This window comes from Pseudonaja textilis, chromosome 7 (assembly GCF_049901715.1).
Source record: "Pseudonaja textilis isolate UNSWEBS1 chromosome 7, rPseTex1.2, whole genome shotgun sequence".
In the NCBI taxonomy this organism is placed as follows: Eukaryota; Metazoa; Chordata; class Lepidosauria; order Squamata; family Elapidae; genus Pseudonaja; species Pseudonaja textilis.
The window spans coordinates 32467192-32487838 of record NC_141996.1 but is presented as its reverse complement, the minus strand read 5'-3'; positions in this window follow the sequence as shown (position 1 = coordinate 32487838).

Genomic DNA, 20647 nt, shown 5'->3' with positions numbered 1-20647 from the left:
AACATGGTAGCGGTGCTCCAAATGGTGGCGGCACTCCAAATGGCAGCGGCACTCCAAACACGGAAGCGGCAGCTCCAAACGTGGTGGCGGTGCTCCAAATGGTGGTGGCACTCCAAATGACAGCAGCAGCTCCAAACGTGGTGGTGGAATGGGCAGAAGGGAAAGCAACAGTGGCGGGTGCCAAAGGTCTTGGGTCTGTAGCAAAGGTGTTTGGTGGGAGTAGGGAGCTCTCTTGCACTTTGCCATGATCACCCATTAAGAGAGGCTGGTGGTGAGGCTGCCCGCGGGGCACCCTAGATGAGGATGCAAGGGGGGGAATCAAGTCACCCCTGAAAAGACGACCTAGCCATTTTTGGGGGGCTCAAAAAAAATATAAGACCCAGCCTTATTTTATGAGAAACACAGTATGATTTCAAGAGGTAGGTTGTTCCACTATTTAATACTTCTTCCGAGCCTCTTTATTTTGCATCTTAATCTTTCCCAGTAAAGCTACTTATTGGTTCTTGATCTACTCTCAGAAATTATAAAGAATAAATCCATACCTTCCTCTCTGTGATAGCCCTTCAAGTATTTGAAGATATCTAGACTCCAGTCTTCTCTTCTTTAGGATACACATGGGTATGTGAAGAACTGCCACAGAGAGGAGGCTATGGATTTAACTATTAAATAGTTATTTCCATTCATTATTCTTTGTAAAATTAAGGCTTCAAACCTCTTAACATATTTGCCACTCATCTATTGTACTCTTTCCAGTTTCTTAACCTCTTTATTGCATTGTGACAACCAGAAGTAGACATTCTATTCCAGGTATGGTCTGACCAATTAACATAAAAGTGGAACTATCACTTGCTGTGATCTGAACACCATAACTCTATTGATGCTGCCTAAGATTGCATAAACTTTTGGTAGTTACACATTGTATAAAGTAAAGGTAAAGGTTCCCCTCGCACATACATGCTATTCATTTCCAGCTCTAGGTGGCAGTGCTCATCTCCAATACAAAGCCAAAGAGCCAGCGCTGTCCAAAGACATCTCCATGGTCATATGGCTGGCATGACTAAATGCCAAAGGCACATGGAACGCTGTTACCTTCCCACCAAAGTGGTCTCTATTTTTCTACTTGCATTTTTACATGCTTTTGAACTGCTAGGTTGGCAGAAGTTAGGACAAGTAACAGGACCTCACTCTGTTATGCGGTGCTAGGGATTCAAACTGCTGAACTACTGACATTTCTAATCAACAAGCTCAGCATCTTAGCCACTGAGCCACCGTGTCCCCATCACATATTGTATAATACTTAAATCTGTAGCCTAACACAGATCCTACCCATAAGTACTACTGATAAGTCATGTGCCACATATTTTCTCATCATAACATAATTAGGTCTGAGAGTGAGTAACTGGTACAGTCACCTATCATTTTCCATGGATGACTGAACTTAAATCTTTAATCTCTACAACCTAGGCCAACCACTGGTTCACAAAATACACTGACTCTCATATACGATTTTTATAATCTCATAATTTATAAATTAGTGGCACTTTAAATATTTTTCTTGTTGTCTAACAGTCTCCACTGTTATATCAGGGACATTCATTATTTTCATTCACTGCTCTCCACAGCTGCTTTCCACAGCTATCAGAAAATATTTAAAGCTGAACAGCTAGTGTGAAGGCAGGGGACAGTATGTTGGATCAAGATAAGAAACTTTGGGGTTTAAATCATTATTCATACTTACATTTGCTACCAAGCCACACACATTCACACACAAAGCAAAGCAAAACTTCTACCTGAACCTTAGAGAAGTATTGCCACACAATATAGAAGTTGCTTTAGCTTTCTTTAACCTGGCACACTCTAGATGCTGGGGAATACAAATTCTAGAAATTCTAATTTGCATGAGAATTTCAACAAATCTATCACATTGTAGAAGGTCTTCTGAAAGTATGAAAAAAGTTTGAGTTTATTATCAAAATGATATCTTCAAAATCATGGTTCCTAATTTAATTAAAATGCTTCACAGTTCACCTACTCTTCAGAGTAATGGTTTCCACTTCTAGAACATTAGAAGTTAAATTAAATTCTGAGCTTATCCTCATTATCATGTTTATTTCATAATGGATATAGTGTGGTTTATTATTTTAATTGTATTTTTTCAGAAAAATTGCATTAAGAGCATTTGTTACTGAGGATGTATCAAATTTATTTTTCAAAAGTGCCTAAACTTTGCCATGTACACACTATTATATCAAAAATATCTCTCACAATTGCACACACATCTAAAAACAGAAAAAACGCTGGCAATATAAAGATGTTAGAATCTGAAGCAGGGTAAGTGTCAGAACAAAGCAAAAATGTAGCTGTTTATACTGGAAGGATTATTTTTTATCTCAGGATAGGCTTGATGAAAAGTGCCTTTTTATGGGTTACAAACTAAGGAACATAATCTTTATTATAAAAAATCAACAGGAAGCTATTCTTTCCCATACTTTTTCATTTTGTTGTTAATACCTGTCTCTATTATGTATCCCAGCAGTTGTACAAATGTCAGAAAATATTATAAGCCACAGCATTACTTCCTCCATCGATGTTCCTTCTGTTGCCTTAAGAAGAACTGAAGAAAAGTAGCAGGGAATATACGTGACACCTTCCTCCACTTCTATATTCTACAAGTTCAAAATTGACCAAATTTCTACCCTGAAAAACAGGATAGAAAAAAGGAGGGGGCAGGAAATAGCTTAGTGCCATAAATATTGACTGTTAGCTTAATAGCATACATACTTTTCTATTATGCCATTTCCATGCTAATTAGAATTACCTGCTGTAAAATAAAGATGTGTGGAGCAAGTAAGTTTACAACTTCAAAAAGAATAATTGGGTAGAGTCTAATCATCAGTCCTAATCAAGATGCTAGAGTCCCCATAAAGGATTCTAAGTCATAGGAAAGTGATTTGTGGACAGTAAATAAAAACATTCAGAGGTAATAGCAATAAATATTCAACAGCTAGATTACCTAATCCTGGGGTTAGGATGAACCATTTACATCTGATTCATCTAGAGCAATTTTAGAATTGTGTTTCATCCATTAAAATAAATGGGAAAGAAAAGACATTCACCATGTGGGGTATAAAATGGTATAGTATTGTTGATGGGAGGATATCCTTGAATTGAAAGTGTAAATTATTTGTATTCTTATTCCATGTATGAACCCACTTCCCATCTATTAATGATTAATTCTTGCACCAATGTTTTTAATGGTAGAACAAAGTGTTTCAGTAACATATCTAAAGTGTTCCAGTAGCATAGCTGGTATTGGTCACAGGTCATGGGACATATATTGAATCTTGTACTTCTCACTGAATGGGCAGAATTTCAACATAAGACTTTTCAGCATAGGATTGAGTCTTTTAAAGTATTAAACTCAAGATTTTTCTTATAAGTTGACTGACTACATTTGTAATCTAATTGATTAAGTTGACTGTAACACTTCCTCTAACTCCTCTATTCACAACAAACAAAACTGGTTATGAAGACTGGTTATAAAGACTGTTCTGTGTATTTATTATAAGGATCTTAAAACAGAAACATATATCTTTATACTTTTTGCAGCTTGATACTTGTTTTAAAATTTATCTTTGGAGGCAAAGCAGAAGACAATGAACCTCCTTTTTCAGAGCCAGTTAGCACCAATTCTCTAATCTTCAAAACATTTAGTCCTGATACATTTGGAAAAGATGAGGGGGAAAACAGCTTGTGTCAGTATTCAATTGTTCTGCAAGAACACCACAATGTTATAGCATTTGCTATATAATGGTGGTAAGCCAAAACCACAGAACAATTTGGATACACACTGTCTGATAATTGGCATCTCTTTGGCAAAACAGTATTGCATTTGTACAGTTCATTCTTCTTTGCTGATGACCTTCATTCAGAAAAGAAGGTTGAGTAGGAAAGGAGTTAGCTTTTTATTTTTGTCCATCACACGTTCCTGATTAGTAGCCAGAAATGTTAAGAGACCAGAACAATAGAGAATCAATTATTTCAAAATCTTAATGGACATGTTGGCTACAACTTCCTAGAAGGCTAAACAGAGCTCTGGAAACAATGATGGTAAGAGTTTATTCACTGGATTACAATTCAGGAAAATGGTTTTCCCGGTTAAAATAATAATAATAATTCATTCTCTTAATCTAGGATGCTGTGTATCTACTTAAATAAATATGTCAGATGAAGGGAAGGGAAGGGAAAGGAACTCTAAATTCACTTAATCTTCAGTTCAGAAATTCATTCATATATAAAATTTTATTTAATGGTGGCAAAAGAGGAACCTCAACAGCTCCCTTCAAAATCAGTACAAAAAATGTCAATTTCCATTTAACTAAAAGAAATAGTTATAAATAACCCTCCCAGTGTACCTGCTTTTGCTCATAAATTCTGCAGATAAACCAGCATATTCTACAAATTTACTGCACATTGCTGTAATCTGATCTATCAGCAATTCAGTAGAGTTGCTGACACACGCCCTATTTTTTGGATTGTTATTTTTTTGTGCAGCATAAAAAATGTCAGAACCACCCACAAACTAACCATATTGTTGTCAAAAACTGCATAAAAAACACAGTCTGCTTAACCAAAGAACACAGAAAAGCTAATTAGTCCAGTCCAGACATTCAATATATGTTAGTCTATTAGGAAAAAGCTAAGAAACAGAATGGATATATTGTCTATCTTCACAAAAGTGGACAGGTTCCTTTGCTACATAAAACAATTGAAAGGAACAGGTTGTTCCTTATGCATTTTTTAAAAAATGCATTTTTAAAAAATCGTGACTCTGTTCTAATCAAAGTTAAGTGGTTTGTAAAGATTTTAAAGACTATTTTCAAAGATTAAAAGAACATCTCTGAAGTGCTTTTATCTGCAGACATTATACAACCATATCAAATAGTTGCCTCAGATCTTACCTCATGTTTTTGTCAGCTGAGGAGACTGTCTAATACAATTATTCTCAACCTTAGCACCTTTAAGATATATCGACTTCAATATATGGCTGGAGAATTTTGGGAGCTGAAGTCCATATATCTTAAAGTTGCCGAAGTTTAGGAACACTGCTTTAATATATTAACCAAAAAATTCTTAGGAAGAATGGAAATGCAATCAATTCAGCTGAGTCTTCAGCTCAATAAATATTTTAGCTAATGGGGGAAAGAAGGAAAAGATGTTCTCCATAACACAATTTGTTATGCACTCTATGATTATGCTTCTACTAATAATGCTACATTGGCAATAACTGCAAATGCCCAGCATCCAGGGTCATATTCTCACTAGGTTATTACCTAATTGATTCAATTAACATAGATGTGTACTCTGGAATTTGCATTGTGATACATTGATTACAACTCTGAAAGCTTGAAAATAATTTTAAGAAGGCAGATCAAGAGTGGAAAAATAGGAATTGCCATTAGTCTTCTATAACAGTGGTCACCAACTAGAGGGCCGGGACTACTGGTGGGCTGCGAGAAAATTTTGGTGGACCTCAGAGAAGTGTCCCCCCAAAGCACTCCTCCCAAAACAATTAATCCAGGCTGTGAGGGAACACAAGGCTGCGCCTCCCACATGGCCTGCTCACCCATGGCCTCCAGTCCATGGCAGGCTGGTGCACCTGGGTGGAGGGGTAGCTGCTCCATGATGACCAAAGGGCCAGTCCTGTGACTACTGCAGCTCTGGAATATGGGACCGACTTTTACACCAACATCAGCAAGCCACTGTCAGTCAAAAGTTATATTAGTAGTACGCGGGATTTAAAATTATGAGTTTGGTGGTCCCTGAGGTCCAAAAGGATGGTGACCCCATCTTCTATAACTTCTAAAACCAGGATGGGCAAGGGAGAAGCAAATTACAAGTGGACATATTGGAGCAAATAAGGTAAAATTCTGATATAAATCTGTTATTGTCAAATTTGTGGAATAAGTGCATTCTTTCATTCTAGTTAGTGATGAAGAGTCAAACATCAAAGAAATTGTGAGAGAAATTTTAGCAGTACTGTCAAGTTGCCCTATTACCCTCGTACCATTTGCCTTGACTAAGCTTTTTCCCTCAGATTTGCTGCAATCAAAACATACATTATGCCAGTATCTCTCAATCTCAGCAATGTTAAGATGTATGGACTTCAACTCCCAGAATCACAAAAATTATCTTTTATGAAGTAAGACCATATGAAAAATGAATTGGCACAACGGCACAGAATGTGTATACACAATATACTGTAGTTTAAACATCTACCTAATTTACAACTGTTAAAAATGTTTTAGTAACAATTTGAACCACTGGAGACTGTGTGGGTGAGGGTGATTGCTGTGTGTTACATACATAGCTTTCACTGGACAAAGAGAAGTTAAGAAGTGGACCGATGAAGTAACTAGACTTCCTTCTGACAAATAAAATCTTATTACATATCTAATAGGATTTTAGAAAAAATAGGATGTTTCATATGGTGGTTTTACATGAAAGGTGTTGAACAAAGGAAGAAATTGATGTAGCAGTCTTCAGATAAGGGAATGACATTCATAAAAGTTAATAGATCAGGATCTAGACCTGATAAAATCTCATGCCCAACTGAACAAAAGATGAAGCAATGTCAGATAATTTGTTTTGACTATTCAACCCTTGAGAAGGATCCCTCTCATAGATACATGGCTGACACTTGCTAGTCAAGTTAAATATCTTCACAGCTTTGGAGATGGCAGGACTGTATTGAAGATAAATGAATTGACAAAGAAAAGGAACTTGGAAATGACCTCTGACAGTAAATTAAAGTTGACAAGTTCAGAACAGTAACATAATACAGTTGCGATTTTATTCTTGATCTCTTGTACTTGTTTTTAATATGAACAATTCATCAATAGATATGAAGGTTCATGCATGTAAAAAGTAGAAATCTGCCCATAGCAAAAGAGTTTGGACAGTGCACTTTCCACCTAAATGAAAAATGAAAAGACTACTGATCTTATGTCAAGAATTTCCATTATTAACAACCACGATATCTGCTAACCCTTGCTTCAACAAATAAACATTATACTAAATAGAATACATTATTCCAGTTTCACATATAGTAAATCTAAATTATGAATATTTTCTTTTCCTTATTAATGAAAAGCTTTGCTGTAATGACTTTGCAGGATAAACAACAGTTTTTGAAAATCAACACTGTCTAACGAGATGTCATATGGAATTATAATTTCCTAGTATTACTGAAAAAATGCAGGTGCTAATGTGATAATTTGCGTAAGTCTGAAGTGTGGCATCTTTACTGTAGTCTGAAGTATGGCATATTTACTGGATTGATCATGTAAATAGTATTTTGATTATAACATTGAGCATTATTGCTTTATTAAGAGCTTTATTTGTATAACAGCACCCTCTTTCCATGTCCTCAACATCGTCCATATTAGACAAACTTTTAGTGCAGTACTGGGTCCGATATGATCCTACATGGGCCAAAAGATATTCACTTTCAACACAAGAAAAATAATAGTAATATTGATAAAGAAACATGGTTAACATGTATGCCCTTGGTCTTTTTGCCTGATACGTTGTACGGAGCCTAACTTATATCAAGACATTTCCCATCAGCATTAGCTACAAGCATTACCTACATTTCTTCTTAGGTGTTCCCCAAGAAAAGAGAAACAATCCTTTCTGCTGAAGAGAGGTTTACAACTTTTCTATTAACACATTTCCTTCCATATTCTATGTTCTATGTTCTATTCCTGTGCTTTTAAAAGAGATTGATAAAGCTTTAGAAAGATTGCAACATTTCAGCAAGACATTCATAGGTGATCTCATATCCCTGCAAGGTACAGCTGCCACTTCATCTGTTTGGTGCTATCACTGTTTGGTGCTAACACTGATGAAACGGTGAATATCAGGCACCACTGAAGATAAGAAGTAATTGTAAGAAAAAAGTGTTAGCTGTTTGTAGCTTTCCAAAAACTTTTCTCTTACCATTCTTATTATTGTAGTATTTTTATTATAAATATAATGTTGATCCAGATCCATTCTGAAAAGTACTGTGAGAACAGTACTGAACACAATAATGGAGGATGGGTCTGTGTTCTAATGTACCACCAGTTTCCACCAGCTGGTAGTATTCGTTTTTCATCTCCTGTGGAGGGTCTGCTTTCAAATGATGGTGGTGATTGATCTTAAGAGGAAAGGGAATACTGGACTGGAACCCATATAGCTTATTCCAATCTAAAGTAAAAACTAACAGAAGGCAGAGCCAATTATTAGGATTATCCAAAAGTATGTGTATCCTGGTCAGAAGCTTTTTGTTAGCCTATTTAAGAAAACTTTGAGTGGGGCCTATTAATAGCATCCCAAATTTGAATAGGAAAAAAAAATCATTTGGAATTCTAGACATACAATAGGAATGCAAAGATCTAATGATTCATATAAGATAAACAAACACAGATCGATCAGGACAGAGAATGCACTTCATATTTACAAAACTTCTTTCCCAACTCACTAAATTCTAATTTATAGCCATTTTCTCATGGTATGTAGAAATGGGAAACCTACTTCTACATCTTCATGGAGATTGCCTGTCAGTAACATGAGGGGTAGGAAGTGTTAAACATTATTTTTAAGGCTACTTTCATCATTTATTGCTATATTTTTTCACTGGCAGCCTTAGACTTTTTTCCAATTGGTGATTGGAAATATATTCATGCTATTGTTTAATTGACTCATTTAAAAAAAATGAACAAAAAAATCTCCACCATCTCTATGAAGACAACAACTTGGCTTTCAGGACAAGCTCGAAGTCACAAGATTACATGCATTGCATATCAGGGAATGGGTACAATTGGGGATTTAATGCCCAGCCCCAAATATTACAGTCCAATTGGCAGATCATGACCTGGGCGAGCACAAGGTTTACAGATTTATGTTGTGGGTACATCTTGTAATTGAGAACTACAAGATGATTTCCCAAATTAAAGATTAGGTAATGGGACTTGGAGAGAGCATGGAGAAAAATTAAGAGGTGAGTAACGCACTTAGAAAAATTAATAAGGCTGGTCTGTGGGCCAGATCATACAATATACTTAATTTGGTTTAATGGAAGCTTTTAATAGACAAATCTATGGCTTTGTTCATAGATTTTAAGGCAGGGCTAATCAGCAAGCAAATGTGCAGTCCAGCTTGAATTGAAATTAGTTTTCCCTATTCCAATGGTGGAGGTAAGTACAAGATGCATTCAGTGCACATATCTGTACAACTTGCCCTTTGCAGTGGTGCCTTGGATTTTACAGTCTGCAAAGAGGCTGGAGATGTATAGAATTTGGATCTCTAGTTAGACTAGAGAGAAGTTCCCTGAAGATGGACTTCAAGATATCTGTTCATCACAAGTCTGAAAGCTCAGAAGACAAAAGCTCTCATCCTCGTCCTAACCCAGATTAGACCCTGCAACATTATCCTGGGACACGTACAGTATATTCACCTTCATTCATATGCTTAGTGTAACCACAAAGCTTGATAGCTTTCTCTGAAACTTATCATCTTTTGTGTTTCTGAATATATTTCTTCACTCTTTCATGCAAACATCACTGAGTTTTGCTAGTCATACAGTATATATATACACTGTTTGCCATTTCCCACCCTATTCTGTAAGTGTAGCATTTTTACCTACACGAAAAAAAATAAAAATAAACTTTATTATCATTAGCTAAATCAGCCCCAATTTCCTATGCAAAGAGGTCATTAAAATATAAATTAAAGGTCATTAAATATTAATTAAAAGTAAATAAGTTGATAGCTTATATCTTCAATAAATTTGTACTTGCCTTTTTAAATGTTGCCATAATTATTACTTGTTACAGACTGTCTTTAGATATAGTATATTTAGAAATAAAAATGTCCTGTTATTCTTTTTTCATTTTTCTAAATTAAAAATGCAATATATGCTAAAATACACAATGACTAAGCAAAGTTGTGAGATATAATCTTTATTATAGTATAGTGATACAGTTGCAAAAGTATTTTTTTATTTGAAAGGCTGTCTAACCAAAATAAAATAAAAAATATATAACAAATGAGTACAATCATCCTGAGATTGATCACCTATCTTTTGCACCTGAATAACTGGTTGAAAACTGTAGTCAGCATTCTGCAAATCTACTTCAAAAGGATAGGTTACTGTATGAAGAATAACAGATAAGCGCATAGTCACAGAAGGAGAGAAAAAAAAGAAGTATCTTGATATGGTGAAATCAGTCTTTGTGACACCAATTGTATTCCCCCAAAAAGCAGTCTTCACTGGTGTAGCATTCTATATTCTATTTCTATTTAAACTGTGGTAAATATTTTAAATTTATATTTGTACATACATGTTTGACATGAATTGTTATTGAAAATTATGTTCCTTTTAATCTGCTTCTTTAGTTCATTATTTTTAGACAAACATAATGAGAATCCTAGATTTGGAGTAAAGAACAATTAGAATTTTTACTTTGAGATAGTTCTGGATGAGTTAATATTTGTAGATATGGAGTATACAAAAATATCAACCCAAAATTATTTGGGACAAGCTACCTGGTTAGCCCTCTTACTCAAAATCTCTGCTGTTGAGAAAGAATACTGAGTTCAGCATGCTGTCCCATGAATTAAGTACCTGTCCTTACCTATGACAAAACTACAATTTTATATCTATAAAAGTCACTTGCATGTTAATTCAGCAGTGGAACTTTGTTTAATTAACAAAATATTGTTTATTAAAACTCTAGAAGTAATATTTATTACAACTGAATTTAATTAACAAAATATTTAATGATAGGCCTCACTAATATAAGCAATATTTATTACAATAAATAGAACTAGCAGCTCACCTACAACTGAAACAGAGCTATCAGTATGCCTATAGCTATCAGTATGCCTAAGGTGAGACTGATGATCCTTCCAATTATTGCTCTATTCATTTACTATCTATAGTAGGATAGCTATATGCCAGATTTTCAATAATGGACCAATCCATTGCCTAAGATATAAATCAATCCTTACTTTCAAAAGCCCAAGTGGGTTTTAGATAAAGCTGTTCAAGAATGGATCAATATCTGATATTACTTACTTGTTGGAGAAGCACTCTGGTCTCTTAAGAATTTTTTTTACAGAATTTCTGAATATAACGGCTATATTTAAATCTGTCTCCTAGTGTTAATTTATGGTTAAAACTAAAGACAGTTCCCTAGAGAAACAATTAATTCTTTTCAACAGGATGACAAAGGAGTAAGCATTCCTATTTATTTATTTAATATGTCCATTTACTTCAAGCAATGTCTCTGGGTGACATGAGTTTATAGAAAGTTAAACCAACAACTGAACACACTCAAAACCATAGAAATGGTGGTAGACTGTAGGAGAAACTCTCCCTATTACCACCTCTTAAAATACTAGACAACACAGTTTCAACAGTAGAGATATTCAAATTTTTAGGTTCTATCATATCACTAGGCCTAAAATGGACACCTAACATCAAAAACGTCATCAAAAGAGCACAACAAAGAATGTTCTTTTTGCGCCAACTCAGAAAGCTCAAACTGCCCAAGGAGCTGCTGATACAATTCTACAGAAGAATTATTGAGTCTATCATCTGCACCTCTATAACTGTCTGGTTTGGTTCTGCAACCCAACAGGACAGACACAGACTTCAGAGAGAAATTAGGACTGCAGAAAAAACAATTACTACCAACCTGTCTTCAATCAAGGACCTATATACTGCACAAGTCAAAAAGAGGGCTGTGAAAATATTTACTGACCCCTCACATCCCGGACATAAACTGTTTCAACTCCTACCCTAAAAACAATACTATAGAGCATACCAGAACAACTAGACACAAGGACAGTTTTTCCAGAACATCATCACTCTGCTAAACAAATAATTTCCTCAACACTTTCCAACTATTTACAAAGTCTGCACTACTATTACTATTAATCTTCTCATCACTTCTTATCACCCATTCCCTCCCATTTGTGACTGTATGACTATGACTTTGTCGCTTGTATCCTTATGATTTATATTGACTGTTTCCTAGTTTGATTTGATTTCTTATTGTACCCTATGACTATTGTTAAGTGTTGTACCTTATGATTCTTGACTCTTGACGAATGTATCTTTTCTTTTATGTACACTGAGAGCATTTGCACAAAGACAAATTCCTTGTGTGTCCAATCACACTTGGCCAATAAAGAATTAAGTTCAGTTCAGTTCAACAAAAATACATGTCCAAGGTCAAAAATAATTGTTTCCAATTTACAACAAAGAAACACAGCAATAAAAGCAGTAAAACTCATCCTTTCAGCCTAATGATACATAATAGTATTTAGTATTTTGCTAAAGTCTAACAGAGTTGGGGCCACTCAGATCTCTAAAGTGTTGCTCTTTCAAAGTGCTAGCATTACAACAGAGAAAGCATCCATTTTGTTGCCTGCTGTTTAACATTTCTTCATTTAAAATTTGCACCACAGGCTGCAGAAAATACACTCATAGCATCACAAGTCTTCTACCTGTTTTAAGAGATTACCACTGATAAATTTAAGAAAATCCAAGATCAGTTTTGAGGAGGGGGACCCACCATTTGTAGATTGATTTCCTATAACCATCTAGTGGATAGGTTAAAAGCTCCATCTATCTAGGAAAATTCAGTATCTATTATCATTTACCATGTCCTTTTCCATATTCCCATTTGCCCAAAGTAGCTTTGTACTCTAGAGAACTGAAGTTAACTCTGTCAGCTTTTCTTAGCGTTTTCTACTCTGAAGATCGGCAATTCATTCTATCCACTATCGTATTCTGGTTTTAATGCTAAGTTACTATTGTAATTTCTTTGTGGATCCTAAACTTATTAAGGCAGTCTTTAAAGAGTTGAATAGTTCTAAATAGTCTTCAGACTACCTTCATATAAAAGAAAGCCAGTCTTGCTACTTTTTAAAACAATCATTTTATTTCTCAGCAAAGATTAAAGATTATGGGATATCTTGGTTCAGAAGCATGTGTATAAAGCTGAGTCATATCACTTGGTATGGAAGTTTAGCATTAATTATATTCCACATGGAGTTTTTTTTAAATAGTCTTATTCATAGTAGAAATCAGACCAAATTAGAAATCTCTACCACAGACAGATCAAATATCTATTATCACATATAGCGAATGTAGGTTTGAGAAGTTCTTTTTCACACAAAGGTTCAGTCTGGGCAACAAGAAGTAGGGAATATAAGAAGTTGTACAGTATATTCTGCATATTCATATCTCCAGAATCTTTCCAGGATTTGGAGATTCAGGGTCTCTTCAGGATTCTGACCTGTCTATATTAAAAATGATGCCAGACAAATCTGATATGCTTATAACTAAGTTCAGTTCATGGTTTCTAATGAGGATTCCAAGATGACTCTTCAGATAGGCCAAAATTTTGGTAGCAGTTATCAAACTAAAAATGCAGCTAGTGAATTAGTTAGGAATTGATAGATTTAATTTTCTAATATTTTGCTAACAAGCCAACCAATATGAAAAGTTTACCATCTAGATCTCTTCTTCTCCCCTCTCTGTATTACTTAATGCAACACATTCTTTAATATGTTTATTCTGCTTTAATTCAAATCTTTCCACAATGAAAAGCTTATTATATTTCATGCAAGAATAAGCTTTTTAAAAAATCACTCTCTCAGACTTCAAATATACTTTTCATCGTTCTTCCTCAAAGTACATGGCATATTGGAACTTTAATCATTATCCATCAACTTAATAGGAAATAAGCTGCAGCCCTATGTACAGTAAACCTCTTAATTTTTCCTTCAACCTACACATTGTAAATTTTCTGTCGAAGAGACTTTCTAAATCTGTCAGAGATAAAGTACAATAGAATTTGAGTATCACTAGGGTCAGACACCATCATTAAAAATAAACAACCCCCCTTTCTACTACAATGAATTTATGTGTGGTTGTGAGTAATCATTTTTCTTTTTAATCTACATTTTCTCTAATGTTATCTCTGGTTGATTGTCTTATGGTTTTCCTATGATACTTATGGTTAAAAGACCTTTTTAGAGAGATACTCTTTTTAATCATTTGTTGATTAACTTCTTCCTCTTCTCTTAATACTACTCAGTCCCTCTATTTGCTTCTGAGTGAATTGTTATTGCACTGAGTTTTTCTCAGTAATGATAATTCTCTGCTCCATCCAAAATTGTTTGCTTTTTCTTAATTGCTCAGTCAATCATCAACAGGGTTTTCTCCAGGATTTTGCAGTGTCTTAATGGCTAGGTTTGGATGTAATATGTTTTATTCTATCTTCATGAATATATACTATTTGTAAATATATTGAACTAATATATACATTATTATGCCTCTGGACTTTTATCACTTGTTATATGTTATAAAACTTTGTGTGCATGTTTGATTTAATCAAAGTTAGTTGTTCAGAAAAAAAAATGGCAAGGCATTCAGATGAGTATTGTTTTAACTGCTTAAAGGAATATTAAAAACATGTTTAATCTCTACATAGTACCTTCCAATTCCAATTTACAATCATACTATCAACTATCCCTTGTCAGGTTTTAAGTGTTCCTATTTTGGAAGCTTAAGTTACAAACATCTTGGAAAGATTTTAGGTGTTTGACAAAAAGATGTTTTTCATCATGTCTGTGATCAAGCAAACACTGATTTAGTTTTTTGTACATATTGCCATATCAACCTATTGTCAAAATAGCCCAGCAACTATATCTGGAGAAAATAAATGGATGATATTGCCTTTTATTATTTTCCTACTTACCATCACAGAAAGATAGGGCTAGAAGAGATCTTGGATATCTCCTAATCTAATCCCCTGCCCAAGACAGAAATCTTTATGCTATCCTGGACAAATGGTTGTCCAAATGATACCCATATGCATAGGAAAGGGAAAAGTGGAGGAACAAAGGAGTTAGGAAGCAATCTCACCAGCTTTTCTTCTCACCAGCCTTTTGTGAATTTATTTCCTCTCTCACCATGGAATCCGTTTTTTGCAAGTAAACCCACAACATGCTCTTAACAATTAAACTAAGCTCACTAATTCAGAATCCCACTTGGTTTTCCAATCAATCCTACCCACTGTTTCCACAATCGATTATTTTCCTTTTCTATCTGACAGTGTCTTCATTCTTGATCCTTTTCCAAATTTTAGTTTTGGGGTGAAGCAGCTACACAAAATGTTTGTAATTCTGTTCCTATTGGTGGCATAGTCTTATTTCTGAAACCACAGACATCATGGCAGATTATGGTTATGATTATTATCTTTTATTCATTAAACATGAAACTCAGTCAACTGAACATTTAAAAATGTATCACAAATATCATTGATTGGCTCTAATGGTTGATACAGGTTGCTGCCAGCATCCTAGGTATCAACCAAGTATCTTTTTAAAATGTATATTGTTCCGAGTAGTGCAGTCTTTTTCAGCTCCACGGGCGCTACAGCAGGAAGCTGCAAATTCTTGATGTATTTTGCAAAATTCTTGGACATGGTACCAGTGCCCCGATGAAAATGGGTATCACTGATACATGTTTCATCCATAATCACATAGTTTTGATGGCCAGGTAATGATATTTCATGATTTTTTCCGGTTCTTTTTCAATGGAGAATCAGCAGGGGCAGTTATGGAAAGCAGAAAGGTAGCTATAGAAGTTGAAATTATTAAATGTTATAAAAGACTGAGGACAACACCAAAGCTCTAAACTCTGTGTGACCTTGCCTGCCTGTCACAAGAGTGAAAATAATAGTAATCTCTTTATATCTACGGCGATCCTCAATCACCCCAAAGGTACTTTTCAAAGAAACTGGATTCCCTTGGGGTTTTTTTTCATTCTTCTCTTGGGGATGTATCTCATTAATAACATTCAATCATCCTAGATCAGGTTTTTTGAATCTTGACAAGTTGGAGGTGTATGATTTTAACTCCAGAATTCTCCAGTCAGCTTCCTAGTCATGATTCATCCATCCCTGTAGTTAGGACTACTGGCATTTACAGAAATGGGTTATTAAAATGGGTAGATTTGATTCAGTTTTCTAATATAGTGAAAGTGACTTCAAGGTTTGTTTTTCTGCTTCACTTCTGAAATACACCTACAGTATTTATATTTTTATTTTATTTTTTATTTTTTTAATTTATTTATTTTGTCAAACAATTATTAGACAACAGGTATAAGTATAAACATGGTAATAAACACATAAAATGGATACAAAAAAAAAAGAAACAATAGGACGGGGATTGTAGGCACGTTGGTGTGCTTATGCACGCACCCTACAGACCTCTTAGGAAAGGGTGAGGTCAACAGTAGACAGTCTAAGATTAAAGTTTTGGAGGTTTGGGGAAGAAACCACAGAGCCAGGCACAGTATTTCAGACATTGACCACTCTGTTGCTAAAGTCATATTTCCTGCAATCAAGTTTGGTGCGGTTTATCTTTAGTTTGTATCTATTGTGTGCTCTTATATTGTTTTGGTTGAAGCTGAAGTATTCACTGACAGGTAGGACATTGCAATATATAATTTTATGTACTATACTTAGATTGAACCGAAGGCGGTGTAGTTCTAGGTTGTCTAGGTCTAAATTTTCAAGTCTGGTGGCATAAGGTGTTCTGCTATGAGTAGAGGAGTGGAGGACTCTTCTCATAAAATATTTCTGGACCTTCTCAATTGTATTAATATCAGATATGTATGCGGGTTCCAGATTGTATTCAGCTGTATTCAAGTATTGGTCTAGTTAGTAGAGTGATATTACTGGAGAAAAAGCTATGCAGGATTAGGTTAACAACTCTTAATGCCTTTTTGGCTATGTAGTTACAGTGGGCTCTAGCACTTAGATCATTAGAGATGAGTACTCCAAGGTCCTTGACAAAGTTTGTGTCATCAACAAGGTCTTGACTATTCAGCTTGTATTTTATTTTCTGATTTTTTTTTGCCAATATGTAAGACAGAACATTTATTTGCTGAGATTTGAAACTGCCATTTGTTTGACCATTCTGACACATAGTCGAGGTCTTTTTGAAGGGTAGCAATATTGTCAGTGGTGTTGAAAAGCTTTACATCATCAGCGAAAAGCACACAGTTGCTCTTCATATGATCCAGAGGTCATTTATATGGAGTATGGAGAGAGTTGTACCTAGAACACTGACTTGGGGGACACCACTGTTGACAGGTACAGAGTTTGATAGGATGGTCCCAATTTTGACTATTTGTTGCCTGTTTGACAGGAATGCTTCTAATCAGTTATGCAGGTCTCCAGAGATACCATAAGATTTTAGTGTTAGTAGTAGTTTGTCGGGTACCACTGAATCAAAGGCTTTACAGAGATCTATGTAAATTGCATCAATTGCTTCGCCCTGATCAAGTTGTGTAGTCCATATGTTTTTACAGTGTAAGAGTTGCAGAAAACAGAATGGGTTTTTTTTCTGAAACCAAATTGTTTATTAGAGAGTAGGTTGTTTGTCTCTAAGTGGAGGATAATGGATTGGTTAATAATTGATTCCATGACTTTACAGGTGACGTAGCATAAAGAGATTGGTCTGTAATTTTCAACTAGGCTAGGTTTGGCAAGCAGCTGGTCCTGAAAGATTTTTCAAAGATTTTGCTTAGAGGTTTAGCTATGGCAGTGGATAGTTTTTTAAAGAAGTAGGCACAAATTCCGTCCGGTCCAATAGATAAAGATGGTCTTAAATTGTGTAGAGCTTTTTCTTCTTGTCTTCTGTAAAATTGATATGTATTAGATCATTGTAGTTGTCTGTTGTTTGACTAGGAAATATTGGGCATGATCCATTGCTGTTTACAAATACTGAGCCAAAGAATGTGTTAAAGAGGTTGGCTTTAATGGTGTCATCATTGCAATCTTTACGATTTTGTTCTTTTAGGGGTGGGATGGACCTTGAGTCTTTTAGTTTGTTGTTTACAAAATTGTAGAAAGCGCGGGTGGAACTGGTGCATAGAAGGTTTTCCTCTTGTTTAGTGTGATAATTGGTGCATTCAATCTGGTGGCATAAATTTTTGTATTGGCTTTTAAAGTTCGCAATGTGATCAGATTTGTTTTTCTGCCAAAGGGATTTCTTTTTGGATTGGAGCTTCCTTATTGTTATGGGTAATTTGTTTTTTCTGGTTTTGGGAGTTGTTATTGGTACATACAGTTTGAAGACTTTTTTGACTTCAAGTAAAAATATTTTGTAATGGTCTTCTACAGTGTTGCATCCAGTGAATAGAATTTGCCAATCAAGAGATGAGAGATGAGTCTATAAGATCATAGTTGCCTTTTTTGAAGTTATAATTGGGGATTCTGTCATTATGGTGATTTTTGTGAGGACATATGTTGAGACAAAAGTCAGTCATGCTGTGGTCACTGTTGGAAAAGGGTTCTTTAATTTGTATTCCATAAATTGAATTCATACTGTTGCAGAAGATGAGATCAATGAGTCTAGTGTTGTTGGTTGCTAGTTGTTCCAGTCCTAGTGTGGTAATGGCATTGTACAGGGTTGTATGAATGGGTTCAGATGTATATTCATTTAGTGTCCAATTTATAAGAGGTAAGTTGAGGTAACCAAGAAAAATGAGAAGGTGTGGGCAGGAGGCAGCCCATGTCAGTAGTGAAGTTAGCTTGTTTGCATTTTCATAGTCAGGGGCATGATAGCAAGGTAAGAAGCGGATTGAGGTGTTTAAGGACAGTTCACAGACAATGGTCTCTGGAAGAGCAAGCTCTTGCAAAATTTGGATCTTTTTTAGAAACTTTAGAGAACTTTAGAGACTTTATTTAGTCTTTAGATATTATTTAATCTTTAGTATTCTTGTATATTTCAATCTAGCGTAGGCTAACAGCAATAGTCCATTGGCTGCTATGCAAAGGCAAAGATTTCCCATCAATTGAGAAAATGCTTACTATACCTCTACTAACTTTTAAAGCCATATTTATTAAAAGTGCTCTAATAGCTCTAGGTTTATAACAATTTTCTTGTGAATATAAACTTGCTAGTTTGAAGTGAAATAAATGTTCTTTTTATTACTATATTTTTCCTACTTTTTCTTATGGTTTTATGTTCTTTCGAAGTCCACTGGTGTATTTTTCATTCAGATTTCACTTCTAGCTCTCAAACAATCTACTTATTATTGGGGAGCTGACAGCTAAGGGTGAAACCCTTTTAATTAATTACTGCTAGGTTTTAACCAGTCATTTTCTGTCATTGGCAGAATTATAATCATTGCATCATTTCGGCATTCATGGTAAAGATTGCACTAAAAGATAGTAGAAAGCAACATGAAATAAAAGGGATCTGGCATATGTATTTTATGCTTTTATAACTGTATTTGTAAATTCAATTTAACTTACAGATCCACATAAGTTTGTATGTGAAGTAAGGCCTGTTCACAGGGAAGATATTCATTGGCAGTTCCTTTTCTGGGACAGAAGCTAGAAGAGTAAAGAAACTACTTTAAGCTGCAAGAGTAAAGGAACTACTATTTAATGAAGACTATAATACCCTTTTGTTATTAAATGACCTCAATTCAGACAAGATTTTCATTTATTGTTTAAGCTGTGCCTATCCAATGCTTTGACTCTATGATAGTTTATGAAAGATTTTTATAAACTATCATAGAGTCAAAGCATTGGATAGGAACAGCTTAAACAATAAATGAAGATACAGTGGAATCTCAGGTCATGAATGCTTCTGTTCACGACCAAATCGGGTTCCAACCAAAAAATTCATACAATTTTTTAATCAGACGAAGATTCAAAAATTGAATCGTGAACAAACCCATGGCAGATTTCCTTTCTGCACCGATTTTCCCTTTCGCACATGCACCGTTCATGAAAATTTTTGTCTGCACATGCGCAATCGGTTGTGATTCTGGTCACGACCAAATCGGGTTGCAACTGTAGTCCTGGAATGGATAACGGTTGTGACCTGAGATTCCACTTAGGGGTGGGATTCTACCAGTTCGGACCAGTTCTATAGAACTGGTTGTTATGATTCTGGCAGTTCGGAGTACCGGCAAATCACACCACTGGCTGGCCCCTCCCTCCCCACCCATGCCACCCCACCCAGGAGGCTTCCCTAAGGCCCAGTCAGGGGTGGTATTCAGGGGGTTGGAGGAGGGAGAAGTGGCCTGAGACCAGAGCTGAACTTTAGGATTGAAGCTTCTATTTTTCAGCACAGACTCAGGCAGCAGATTGCAGAAAGGTAGATCTGGAAGTGAAGCAGTGATTCTGCAAGCAGCTCGATCTGCCTGCCTGCTTTGCCTGCTTTGGGGTAAAAGTTGCTCTTTTTTAAAATAAAAAAAATCAATCTTTACATATATATTTACAATATTTACGTACAAGTCATGCCCAGCCAGTCACATGACCACCAAGCCACACCCAGAAATTAGACCATGCCCACAGAACCAGTTGTTAAGAAATTTGAATCCTACCCCTGGTTCCACTGTATTAGAAAATGCATTTATGTGGAACTTACCTGCTACAGATATTTTCAAGACACCTTAAGGTTGAAAAGAAAATTATTATTTTACTGTTGTGCTCATTTCATGAAAAAGTTAAGGCATATAATTTCCCAATATTACTGCTAACAAGTCTAAGTTACATCG